The sequence below is a fragment of the Loxodonta africana genome (genome assembly GCF_030014295.1).
Source record: "Loxodonta africana isolate mLoxAfr1 chromosome Y unlocalized genomic scaffold, mLoxAfr1.hap2 SUPER_Y_unloc_1, whole genome shotgun sequence".
NCBI classification, from domain to species: Eukaryota; Metazoa; Chordata; class Mammalia; order Proboscidea; family Elephantidae; genus Loxodonta; species Loxodonta africana.
In genome coordinates this window covers 1449340-1463415 of record NW_026974853.1, presented here as the reverse complement: position 1 = coordinate 1463415, position 14076 = coordinate 1449340, and positions in this window count along the sequence as shown.

Here is a 14076-nt window from a genome sequence, read left to right as displayed (position 1 = left end):
CTGTAATCGTAACACTAATTCTTGCCGTAACCTTAAACTTGACCCTAAGTACAACCCTATCCTAAACCTAACTGAAACACTAACCCCTAACCCTAACTCTAACCCAAATCCTTAGCCTAAACCTAATCTAAATCCTAAACATAACCTTAACCAGTAACCATAACTCAAACCTTAAACCTAAGCCGAACCGGCACCCTTAAGCAAAATTTCACACTAACCATAACCCTAAACCTAGCCTAACTTCATTCAAACCCTAACTCCAACCAAAATTAACACTAATACTAAACATAACCCTAAACCTCAACCTAAACCTAACCCTAACCCTGACCTGAACCTGAACGCTAACCGCAACCCTAAACCTCACGCTTAACATAAACTTCACCCTAACACTAACCCTAAAACTAAACATAACACTAAATCTCCCCCAACCCTGACCCTAGCCCTAAACCTAACCGGAAACCTAACCCTAAACTTAACTCTAACCCTGACCCCAAATCTAACTCTAACCCTGTTCCTAACGTTAAAACTTACCCTACACACTCAGCTTAAATGGAAACCCAGCAATAACCCTCACCCCAACATCAAAACCTAACCCCAAACCTTAACCTAACCCTATCCCTAACCTTCACCTAGTCCTAAACTTAACATGACTTAACCCTAACACTTAACCTAACCCTAAATCGAAACCTAACCTTAACCCTAAACTTCATCCTAAACTTAACCCTAACCCTAACCCTAACCACTAACTCTAACCTTAAGATCAACTCTCACCCTTAGCTTCAACTTCACCCTAAACCTAACCCTAAACCAAAACCTAACCCTAACCCTAAACCTAACCCTATACCTGACCCTAATATTTACCCAAACACCTAAACCTAACCCTAACACTAAACCTACCCCTAAAGCTACCCCTAACCTTAACTCAAACACCAAAACCTAACCCTTACCCTAACCCTCATCCTGGACGTAATTTTACCCAAAACCTATTCCTAACCCTAAGCCTAAAACTAAACCAAACCCTAAACAATCCCCTAACCCTAAACCTAACCCTAACCCTACCCCTAACCGTAACACCGTAAAACATCAGCTTAATTGTAAACCTAACACTAACACTCACACGATCCCCTAACCCTTTTCCTAACCCTAACGCTATCCCTCATCCTAGCCCTAACACTTACCTAAACCTGACTCTTCCTCTAACCCTAACCTTAACTCTGCCTTCAACTTAACCCTAAACCTAACAATAACTCTAAACCTGACTCTTCCTCTAACCCTAAACTTAACCCTAAGCTGAACTCTATCTTAAACTTAACCCTTAACCTAACAATAACTCTAAACCTGACCCTAACCCTAACCCTAATTCCTAGCACTATTTCTTACTCTAAAGCTAACCCTAACCCTAACCTAGCCCTACCATTTACCGTAAACCTAGCTTTAACCCTAACCTTGCCCAAACCCTAAGCCTAAGCCTATACCGATCTCTAACACTAACCTTAACCCTAACCCTGACTATTAACGGAAACTTCACCCTAAACCTAAGCCTAACTCCAACTCTAACCCTAACCATAACAATTACCATAACCCTCACCTTAAGTGTAAAGCTAACCCTAACCCTCTCCGTAACCCTTAACCGTATCCCCAACACTAAACATAATGCTATCTCCAAACTTATCCCTAAACCTAACCCTAATACGAACAGTAACCCTAATCTAACCCTAATCCTAATATTAACCCGAAACTGAACCCTACCCTAACCATAAACCTAACCCTAACACCCTAAATGTAACGTCTAACACTATCTATACTCCTAAACCTATTTCTAACTTTCGCCCTTAACCTAAACTTCACACTAACTTTAAACCTAAACCTAACGCTAACCCTAAACATAAGCCCTAACCCTAACTGAACCCTAAACCTAACCTTAACCCTAACCTGAACACAAACCCAAACTCTAGCCCTAACCATAAAAATAACCTTAACCCTAACCTAAACTTCATCCAAACCCTAACCCTAACCTTAAACCTAAACCCAACCCAAACCCTTACTTTAAACCTAACCCTAACCACAACGCTAGTCCCTCAGTAAACCTAAATTTAACCCTTACAACAGCTCTGAAACTAAACCTAAACTTAATCTTAATCCTAACCCTAATTCTAAACTTGACCCTAAATAGAACACTAACTCTAATCCTTAACCTGGACATAAAGCTAACTCTTATCCTACACCGAACCCTAACCCTGAACCTAAACCTAACTCTAACTCTAACCCTAATCATAACACTTACCCTAAACCCTCACCTTAGCTGTGAGACTAACCGCCGTAACCCTCACTCTAACTCCTAACAGTATCCTTCAACACTGACCCTAATGCTAACCTTAGGCCTAAGCAGAACACTAACCTGAAACCCCTAAGCCCTAACGATAACACTAACCCTAACCCAAACCCTAACCCCTAAGACAAAAGCCTAACCCAAACATTAACACTAACTCTAACTCTAACCCGAAAACTCATTAGAAACCTAGCCCTAACCCTAACCCTAAACTAAACCTAACCGTGACTGGAACAACAATGCCTAACCAGTACCCTCACCCAAACCCTAACCCTAAACTACACCTCTAACCCCTGACACCTTACCAGAACCATAATCCTAAACCTACCCAACCCTAACCCTAAATCTAACCCTCACCCCAACCACAATGCCTAACACAAATCGTAACCCTAACTCTTATACCTAACTCTAACCTAAAATCTAACCCTAACCCTAAAACTAAACAAAACCTGGAAACTTAGCTCTAATCCTAAACACAACCATAACACTAACCTAAAAACAAACCCAAATCTTAGCCATAACCCTAACCCTCAACCTATCTTAAACTTCACCCTATCCCTAACCTAAAGCGAACCCTAACTTTAACCCTAACCTTAACCTTGGCCCACTTGTGACCCTAAACATAACCCTTAGTATATCTCTGACCGTAACCCTCGCCCTGAACCCAATCCTAATCCTAACACTGACCCTAACACTAACCTAACCTTAACCTAACTTGAAGCCTATCATAAACTTAAACCTAACCCTAACCCCTAACCCTATCCCTAGACCTAACCCTAACCCTAACCCTAATCCTAACACTTACCCAAAACCCTCACCTTAACTGTAATCGTAACACTAATTCTTGCCGTAACCTTAAACTTGACCCTAAGTACAACCCTATCCTAAACCTAACTGAAACACTAACCCCTAACCCTAACTCTAACCCAAATCCTTAGCCTAAACCTAATCTAAATCCTAAACATAACCTTAACCAGTAACCATAACTCAAACCTTAAACCTAAGCCGAACCGGCACCCTTAAGCAAAATTTCACACTAACCATAACCCTAAACCTAGCCTAACTTCATTCAAACCCTAACTCTAACCAAAATTAACACTAATACTAAACATAACCCTAAACCTCAACCTAAACCTAACCCTAACCCTGACCTGAACCTGAACGCTAACCGCAACCCTAAACCTCACGCTTAACATAAACTTCACCCTAACACTAACCCTAAAACTAAACATAACACTAAATCTCCCCCAACCCTGACCCTAGCCCTAAACCTAACCGGAAACCTAACCCTAAACTTAACTCTAACCCTGACCCCAAATCTAACTCTAACCCTGTTCCTAACGTTAAAACTTACCCTACACACTCAGCTTAAATGGAAACCCAGCAATAACCCTCACCCCAACATCAAAACCTAACCCCAAACCTTAACCTAACCCTATCCCTAACCTTCACCTAGTCCTAAACTTAACATGACTTAACCCTAACACTTAACCTAACCCTAAATCGAAACCTAACCTTAACCCTAAACTTCATCCTAAACTTAACCCTAACCCTAACCCTAACCACTAACTCTAACCTTAAGATCAACTCTCACCCTTAGCTTCAACTTCACCCTAAACCTAACCCTAAACCAAAACCTAACCCTAACCCTAAACCTAACCCTATACCTGACCCTAATATTTACCCAAACACCTAAACCTAACCCTAACACTAAACCTACCCCTAAAGCTACCCCTAACCTTAACTCAAACACCAAAACCTAACCCTTACCCTAACCCTCATCCTGGACGTAATTTTACCCAAAACCTATTCCTAACCCTAAGCCTAAAACTAAACCAAACCCTAAACAATCCCCTAACCCTAAACCTAACCCTAACCCTACCCCTAACCGTAACACCGTAAAACATCAGCTTAATTGTAAACCTAACACTAACACTCACACGATCCCCTAACTCTTTTCCTAACCCTAACGCTATCCCTCATCCTAGCCCTAACACTTACCTAAACCTGACTCTTCCTCTAACCCTAACCTTAACTCTGCCTTCAACTTAACCCTAAACCTAACAATAACTCTAAACCTGACTCTTCCTCTAACCCTAAACTTAACCCTAAGCTGAACTCTACCTTAAACTTAACCCTTAACCTAACAATAACTCTAAACCTGACCCTAACCCTAACCCTAATTCCTAGCACTAATTCTTACTCTAAAGCTAACCCTAACCCTAACCTAGCCCTACCATTTACCGTAAACCTAGCTTTAACCCTAACCTTGCCCAAACCCTAAGCCTAAGCCTATACCGATCTCTAACACTAACCTTAACCCTAACCCTGACAATTAACGGAAACTTCACCCTAAACCTAAGCCTAACTCCAACTCTAACCCTAACCATAACAATTACCATAACCCTCACCTTAAGTGTAAAGCTAACCCTAACCCTCTCCCTAACCCTTAACCGTATCCCCAACACTAAACATAATGCTATCTCCAAACTTATCCCTAAACCTAACCCTAATACGAACAGTAACCCTAATCTAACCCTAATCCTAATATTAACCCGAAACTCAACCCTACCCTAACCATAAACCTAACCCTAACACCCTAAATGTAACGTCTAACACTATCTATACTCCTAAACCTATTTCTAACTTTCGCCCTTAACCTAAACTTCACACTAACTTTAAACCTAAACCTAACGCTAACCCTAAACATAAGCCCTAACCCTAACTGAACCCTAAACCTAACCTTAACACTAACCTGAACACAAACCCAAACTCTAGCCCTAACCATAAAAATAACCTTAACCCTAACCTAAACTTCATCCAAACCCTAACCCTAACCTTAAACCTAAACCCAACCCAAACCCTTACTTTAAACCTAACCCTAACCACAACGCTAGTCCCTCAGTAACCCTAAATTTAACCCTTACAACAGCTCTGAAACTAAACCTAAACTTAATCTTAATCCTAACCCTAATTCTAAACTTGACCCTAAATAGAACACTAACTCTAATCCTAAACCTGGACATAAAGCTAACTCTTATCCTACACCGAACCCTAACCCTGAACCTAAACCTAACTCTAACTCTAACCCTAATCATAACACTTACCCTAAACCCTCACCTTAGCTGTGAGACTAACCGCCGTAACCCTCACTCTAACTCCTAACAGTATCCTTCAACACTGACCCTAATGCTAACCTTAGCCCTAAGCAGAACACTAACCTGAAACCCATAAGCCCTAACGATAACACTAACCCTAACCCAAACCCTAACCCCTAAGACAAAAGCCTAACCCAAACATTAACACTAACTCTAACTCTAACCCGAAAACTCATTAGAAACCTAGCCCTAACCCTAACCCTAAACTAAACCTAACCGTGACTGGAACAACAATGCCTAACCAGTACCCTCACCCAAACCCTAACCCTAAACTACACCTCTAACCCCTGACACCTTACCAGAACCATAATCCTAAACCTACCCAACCCTAACCCTAAATCTAACCCTCACCCCAACCACAATGCCTAACACAAATCGTAACCCTAACTCTTATACCTAACTCTAACCTAAAATCTAACCCTAACCCTAAAACTAAACAAAACCTGGAAACTTAGCTCTAATCCTAAACACAACCATAACACTAACCTAAAAACAAACCCAAATCTTAGCCATAACCCTAACCCTCAACCTATCTTAAACTTCACCCTATCCCTAACCTAAAGCGAACCCTAACTTTAACCCTAACCTTAACCTTGGCCCACTTGTGACCCTAAACATAACCCTTAGTATATCTCTGACCCTAACCCTCGCCCTGAACCCAATCCTAATCCTAACACTGACCCTAACACTAACCTAACCTTAACCTAACTTGAAGCCTATCATAAACTTAAACCTAACCCTAACCCCTAACCCTATCCCTAGACCTAACCCTAACCCTAACCCTAACACTTACCCAAAACCCTCACCTTAACTGTAATCGTAACACTAATTCTTGCCGTAACCTTAAACTTGACCCTAAGTACAACCCTATCCTAAACCTAACTGAAACACTAACCCCTAACCCTAACTCTAACCCAAATCCTTAGCCTAAACCTAATCTAAATCCTAAACATAACCTTAACCAGTAACCATAACTCAAACCTTAATCCTAAGCCGAACCCTCACCCTTAAGCAAAATTTCACACTAACCATAACCCTAAACCTAGCCGAACTTCATTCAAACCCTAACTCTAACCAAAATTAACACTAATACTAAACATAACCCTAAACCTCAACCTAAACCTAACCCTAACCCTGACCTGAACCTGAACGCTAACCGCAACCCTAAACCTCACGCTTAACATAAACTTCACCCTAACACTAACCCTAAAACTAAACATAACACTAAATCTCCCCCAACCCTGACCCTAGCCCTAAACCTAACCGGAAACCTAACCCTAAACTTAACTCTAACCCTGACCCCAAATCTAACTCTAACCCTGTTCCTAACGTTAAAACTTACCCTACACACTCAGCTTAAATGGAAACCCAGCAATAACCCTCACCCCAACATCAAAACCTAACCCCAAACCTTAACCTAACCCTATCCCTAACCTTCACCTAGTCCTAAACTTAACATGACTTAACCCTAACACTTAACCTAACCCTAAATCGAAACCTAACCTTAACCCTAAACTTCATCCTAAACTTAACCCTAACCCTAACCCTAACCACTAACTCTAACCTTAAGATCAACTCTCACCCTTAGCTTCAACTTCACCCTAAACCTAACCCTAAACCAAAACCTAACCCTAACCCTAAACCTAACCCTATACCTGACCCTAATATTTACCCAAACACCTAAACCTAACCCTAACACTAAACCTACCCCTAAAGCTACCCCTAACCTTAACTCAAACACCAAAACCTAACCCTTACCCTAACCCTCATCCTGGACGTAATTTTACCCAAAACCTATTCCTAAACCTAAGCCTAAAACTAAACCAAACCCTAAACAATCCCCTAACCCTAAACCTAACCCTAACCCTACCCCTAACCGTAACACCGTAAAACATCAGCTTAATTGTAAACCTAACAGTAACACTCACACGATCCCCTAACTCTTTTCCTAACCCTAACGCTATCCCTCATCCTAGCCCTAACACTTACCTAAACCTGACTCTTCCTCTAACCCTAACCTTAACTCTGCCTTCAACTTAACCCTAAACCTAACAATAACTCTAAACCTGACTCTTCCTCTAACCCTAAACTTAACCCTAAGCTGAACTCTATCTTAAACTTAACCCTTAACCTAACAATAACTCTAAACCTGACCCTAACCCTAACCCTAATTCCTAGCACTATTTCTTACTCTAAAGCTAACCCTAACCCTAACCTAGCCCTACCATTTACCGTAAACCTAGCTTTAACCCTAACCTTGCCCAAACCCTAAGCCTAAGCCTATACCGATCTCTAACACTAACCTTAACCCTAACCCTGACAATTAACGGAAACTTCACCCTAAACCTAAGCCTAACTCCAACTCTAACCCTAACCATAACAATTACCATAACCCTCACCTTAAGTGTAAAGCTAACCCTAACCCTCTCCCTAACCCTTAACCGTATCCCCAACACTAAACATAATGCTATCTCCAAACTTATCCCTAAACCTAACCCTAATACGAACAGTAACCCTAATCTAACCCTAATCCTAATATTAACCCGAAACTCAACCCTACCCTAACCATAAACCTAACCCTAACACCCTAAATGTAACGTCTAACACTATCTATACTCCTAAACCTATTTCTAACTTTCGCCCTTAACCTAAACTTCACACTAACTTTAAACCTAAACCTAACGCTAACCCTAAACATAAGCCCTAACCCTAACTGAACCCTAAACCTAACCTTAACACTAACCTGAACACAAACCCAAACTCTAGCCCTAACCATAAAAATAACCTTAACCCTAACCTAAACTTCATCCAAACCCTAACCCTAACCTTAAACCTAAACCCAACCCAAACCCTTACTTTAAACCTAACCCTAACCACAACGCTAGTCCCTCAGTAAACCTAAATTTAACCCTTACAACAGCTCTGAAACTAAACCTAAACTTAATCTTAATCCTAACCCTAATTCTAAACTTGACCCTAAATAGAACACTAACTCTAATCCTAAACCTGGACATAAAGCTAACTCTTATCCTACACCGAACCCTAACCCTGAACCTAAACCTAACTCTAACTCTAACCCTAATCATAACACTTACCCTAAACCCTCACCTTAGCTGTGAGACTAACCGCCGTAACCCTCACTCTAACTCCTAACAGTATCCTTCAACACTGACCCTAATGCTAACCTTAGCCCTAAGCAGAACACTAACCTGAAACCCATAAGCCCTAACGATAACACTAACCCTAACCCAAACCCTAACCCCTAAGACAAAAGCCTAACCCAAACATTAACACTAACTCTAACTCTAACCCGAAAACTCATTAGAAACCTAGCCCTAACCCTAACCCTAAACTAAACCTAACCGTGACTGGAACAACAATGCCTAACCAGTACCCTCACCCAAACCCTAACCCTAAACTACACCTCTAACCCCTGACACCTTACCAGAACCATAATCCTAAACCTACCCAACCCTAACCCTAAATCTAACCCTCACCCCAACCACAATGCCTAACACAAATCGTAACCCTAACTCTTATACCTAACTCTAACCTAAAATCTAACCCTAACCCTAAAACTAAACAAAACCTGGAAACTTAGCTCTAATCCTAAACACAACCATAACACTAACCTAAAAACAAACCCAAATCTTAGCCATAACCCTAACCCTCAACCTATCTTAAACTTCACCCTATCCCTAACCTAAAGCGAACCCTAACTTTAACCCTAACCTTAACCTTGGCCCACTTGTGACCCTAAACATAACCCTTAGTATATCTCTGACCCTAACCCTCGCCCTGAACCCAATCCTAATCCTAACACTGACCCTAACACTAACCTAACCTTAACCTAACTTGAAGCCTATCATAAACTTAAACCTAACCCTAACCCCTAACCCTATCCCTAGACCTAACCCTAACCCTAACCCTAACACTTACCCAAAACCCTCACCTTAACTGTAATCGTAACACTAATTCTTGCCGTAACCTTAAACTTGACCCTAAGTACAACCCTATCCTAAACCTAACTGAAACACTAACCCCTAACCCTAACTCTAACCCAAATCCTTAGCCTAAACCTAATCTAAATCCTAAACATAACCTTAACCAGTAACCATAACTCAAACCTTAATCCTAAGCCGAACCCTCACCCTTAAGCAAAATTTCACACTAACCATAACCCTAAACCTAGCCGAACTTCATTCAAACCCTAACTCTAACCAAAATTAACACTAATACTAAACATAACCCTAAACCTCAACCTAAACCTAACCCTAACCCTGACCTGAACCTGAACGCTAACCGCAACCCTAAACCTCACGCTTAACATAAACTTCACCCTAACACTAACCCTAAAACTAAACATAACACTAAATCTCCCCCAACCCTGACCCTAGCCCTAAACCTAACCGGAAACCTAACCCTAAACTTAACTCTAACCCTGACCCCAAATCTAACTCTAACCCTGTTCCTAACGTTAAAACTTACCCTACACACTCAGCTTAAATGGAAACCCAGCAATAACCCTCACCCCAACATCAAAACCTAACCCCAAACCTTAACCTAACCCTATCCCTAACCTTCACCTAGTCCTAAACTTAACATGACTTAACCCTAACACTTAACCTAACCCTAAATCGAAACCTAACCTTAACCCTAAACTTCATCCTAAACTTAACCCTAACCCTAACCCTAACCACTAACTCTAACCTTAAGATCAACTCTCACCCTTAGCTTCAACTTCACCCTAAACCTAACCCTAAACCAAAACCTAACCCTAACCCTAAACCTAACCCTATACCTGACCCTAATATTTACCCAAACACCTAAACCTAACCCTAACACTAAACCTACCCCTAAAGCTACCCCTAACCTTAACTCAAACACCAAAACCTAACCCTTACCCTAACCCTCATCCTGGACGTAATTTTACCCAAAACCTATTCCTAAACCTAAGCCTAAAACTAAACCAAACCCTAAACAATCCCCTAACCCTAAACCTAACCCTAACCCTACCCCTAACCGTAACACCGTAAAACATCAGCTTAATTGTAAACCTAACACTAACACTCACACGATCCCCTAACTCTTTTCCTAACCCTAACGCTATCCCTCATCCTAGCCCTAACACTTACCTAAACCTGACTCTTCCTCTAACCCTAACCTTAACTCTGCCTTCAACTTAACCCTAAACCTAACAATAACTCTAAACCTGACTCTTCCTCTAACCCTAAACTTAACCCTAAGCTGAACTCTATCTTAAACTTAACCCTTAACCTAACAATAACTCTAAACCTGACCCTAACCCTAACCCTAATTCCTAGCACTATTTCTTACTCTAAAGCTAACCCTAACCCTAACCTAGCCCTACCATTTACCGTAAACCTAGCTTTAACCCTAACTTTGCCCAAACCCTAAGCCTAAGCCTATACCGATCTCTAACACTAACCTTAACCCTAATCTAACCTTAACCCTAACCCTGACTATTAACGGAAACTTCACCCTAAACCTAAGCCTAACTCCAACTCTAACCCTAACCATAACAATTACCATAACCCTCACCTTAAGTGTAAAGCTAACCCTAACCCTCTCCCTAACCCTTAACCGTATCCCCAACACTAAACATAATGCTATCTCCAAACTTATCCCTAAACCTAACCCTAATACGAACAGTAACCCTAATCTAACCCTAATCCTAATATTAACCCGAAACTCAACCCTACCCTAACCATAAACCTAACCCTAACACCCTAAATGTAACGTCTAACACTATCTATACTCCTAAACCTATTTCTAACTTTCGCCCTTAACCTAAACTTCACACTAACCCTGAACCTAAACCTAACGCTAACCCTAAACATAAGCCCTAACCCTAACCGAACCCTAAACCTAACCTTAACACTAACCTGAACACAAACCCAAACTCTAGCCCTAACCATAAAAATAACCTTAACCCTAACCTAAACTTCATCCAAACCCTAACCCTAACCTTAAACCTAAACCCAACCCAAACCCTTACTTTAAACCTAACCCTAACCACAACGCTAGTCCCTCAGTAAACCTAAATTTAACCCTTACAACAGCTCTGAAACTAAACCTAAACTTAATCTTAATCCTAACCCTAATTCTAAACTTGACCCTAAATAGAACACTAACTCTAATCCTAAACCTGGACATAAAGCTAACTCTTATCCTACACCGAACCCTAACCCTGAACCTAAACCTAACTCTAACTCTAACCCTAATCATAACACTTACCCTAAACCCTCACCTTAGCTGTGAGACTAACCGCCGTAACCCTCACTCTAACTCCTAACAGTATCCTTCAACACTGACCCTAATGCTAACCTTAGCCCTAAGCAGAACACTAACCTGAAACCCATAAGCCCTAACGATAACACTAACCCTAACCCAAACCCTAACCCCTAAGACAAAAGCCTAACCCAAACATTAACACTAACTCTAACTCTAACCCGAAAACTCATTAGAAACCTAGCCCTAACCCTAACCCTAAACTAAACCTAACCGTGACTGGAACAACAATGCCTAACCAGTACCCTCACCCAAACCCTAACCCTAAACTACACCTCTAACCCCTGACACCTTACCAGAACCATAATCCTAAACCTACCCAACCCTAACCCTAAATCTAACCCTCACCCCAACCACAATGCCTAACACAAATCGTAACCCTAACTCTTATACCTAACTCTAACCTAAAATCTAACCCTAACCCTAAAACTAAACAAAACCTGGAAACTTAGCTCTAATCCTAAACACAACCATAACACTAACCTAAAAACAAACCCAAATCTTAGCCATAACCCTAACCCTCAACCTATCTTAAACTTCACCCTATCCCTAACCTAAAGCGAACCCTAACTTTAACCCTAACCTTAACCTTGGCCCACTTGTGACCCTAAACATAACCCTTAGTATATCTCTGACCCTAACCCTCGCCCTGAACCCAATCCTAATCCTAACACTGACCCTAACACTAACCTAACCTTAACCTAACTTGAAGCCTATCATAAACTTAAACCTAACCCTAACCCCTAACCCTATCCCTAGACCTAACCCTAACCCTAACCCTAACACTTACCCAAAACCCTCACCTTAACTGTAATCGTAACACTAATTCTTGCCGTAACCTTAAACTTGACCCTAAGTACAACCCTATCCTAAACCTAACTGAAACACTAACCCCTAACCCTAACTCTAACCCAAATCCTTAGCCTAAACCTAATCTAAATCCTAAACATAACCTTAACCAGTAACCATAACTCAAACCTTAATCCTAAGCCGAACCCTCACCCTTAAGCAAAATTTCACACTAACCATAACCCTAAACCTAGCCGAACTTCATTCAAACCCTAACTCTAACCAAAATTAACACTAATACTAAACATAACCCTAAACCTCAACCTAAACCTAACCCTAACCCTGACCTGAACCTGAACGCTAACCGCAACCCTAAACCTCACGCTTAACATAAACTTCACCCTAACACTAACCCTAAAACTAAACATAACACTAAATCTCCCCCAACCCTGACCCTAGCCCTAAACCTAACCGGAAACCTAACCCTAAACTTAACTCTAACCCTGACCCCAAATCTAACTCTAACCCTGTTCCTAACGTTAAAACTTACCCTACACACTCAGCTTAAATGGAAACCCAGCAATAACCCTCACCCCAACATCAAAACCTAACCCCAAACCTTAACCTAACCCTATCCCTAACCTTCACCTAGTCCTAAACTTAACATGACTTAACCCTAACACTTAACCTAACCCTAAATCGAAACCTAACCTTAACCCTAAACTTCATCCTAAACTTAACCCTAACCCTAACCCTAACCACTAACTCTAACCTTAAGATCAACTCTCACCCTTAGCTTCAACTTCACCCTAAACCTAACCCTAAACCAAAACCTAACCCTAACCCTAAACCTAACCCTATACCTGACCCTAATATTTACCCAAACACCTAAACCTAACCCTAACACTAAACCTACCCCTAAAGCTACCCCTAACCTTAACTCAAACACCAAAACCTAACCCTTACCCTAACCCTCATCCTGGACGTAATTTTACCCAAAACCTATTCCTAAACCTAAGCCTAAAACTAAACCAAACCCTAAACAATCCCCTAACCCTAAACCTAACCCTAACCCTACCCCTAACCGTAACACCGTAAAACATCAGCTTAATTGTAAACCTAACACTAACACTCACACGATCCCCTAACTCTTTTCCTAACCCTAACGCTATCCCTCATCCTAGCCCTAACACTTACCTAAACCTGACTCTTCCTCTAACCCTAACCTTAACTCTGCCTTCAACTTAACCCTAAACCTAACAATAACTCTAAACCTGACTCTTCCTCTAACCCTAAACTTAACCCTAAGCTGAACTCTATCTTAAACTTAACCCTTAACCTAACAATAACTCTAAACCTGACCCTAACCCTAACCCTAATTCCTAGCACTATTTCTTACTCTAAAGCTAACCCTAACCCTAACCTAGCCCTACCATTTACCGTAAACCTAGCTTTAACCCTAACTTTGCCCAAACCCTAAGCCTAAGC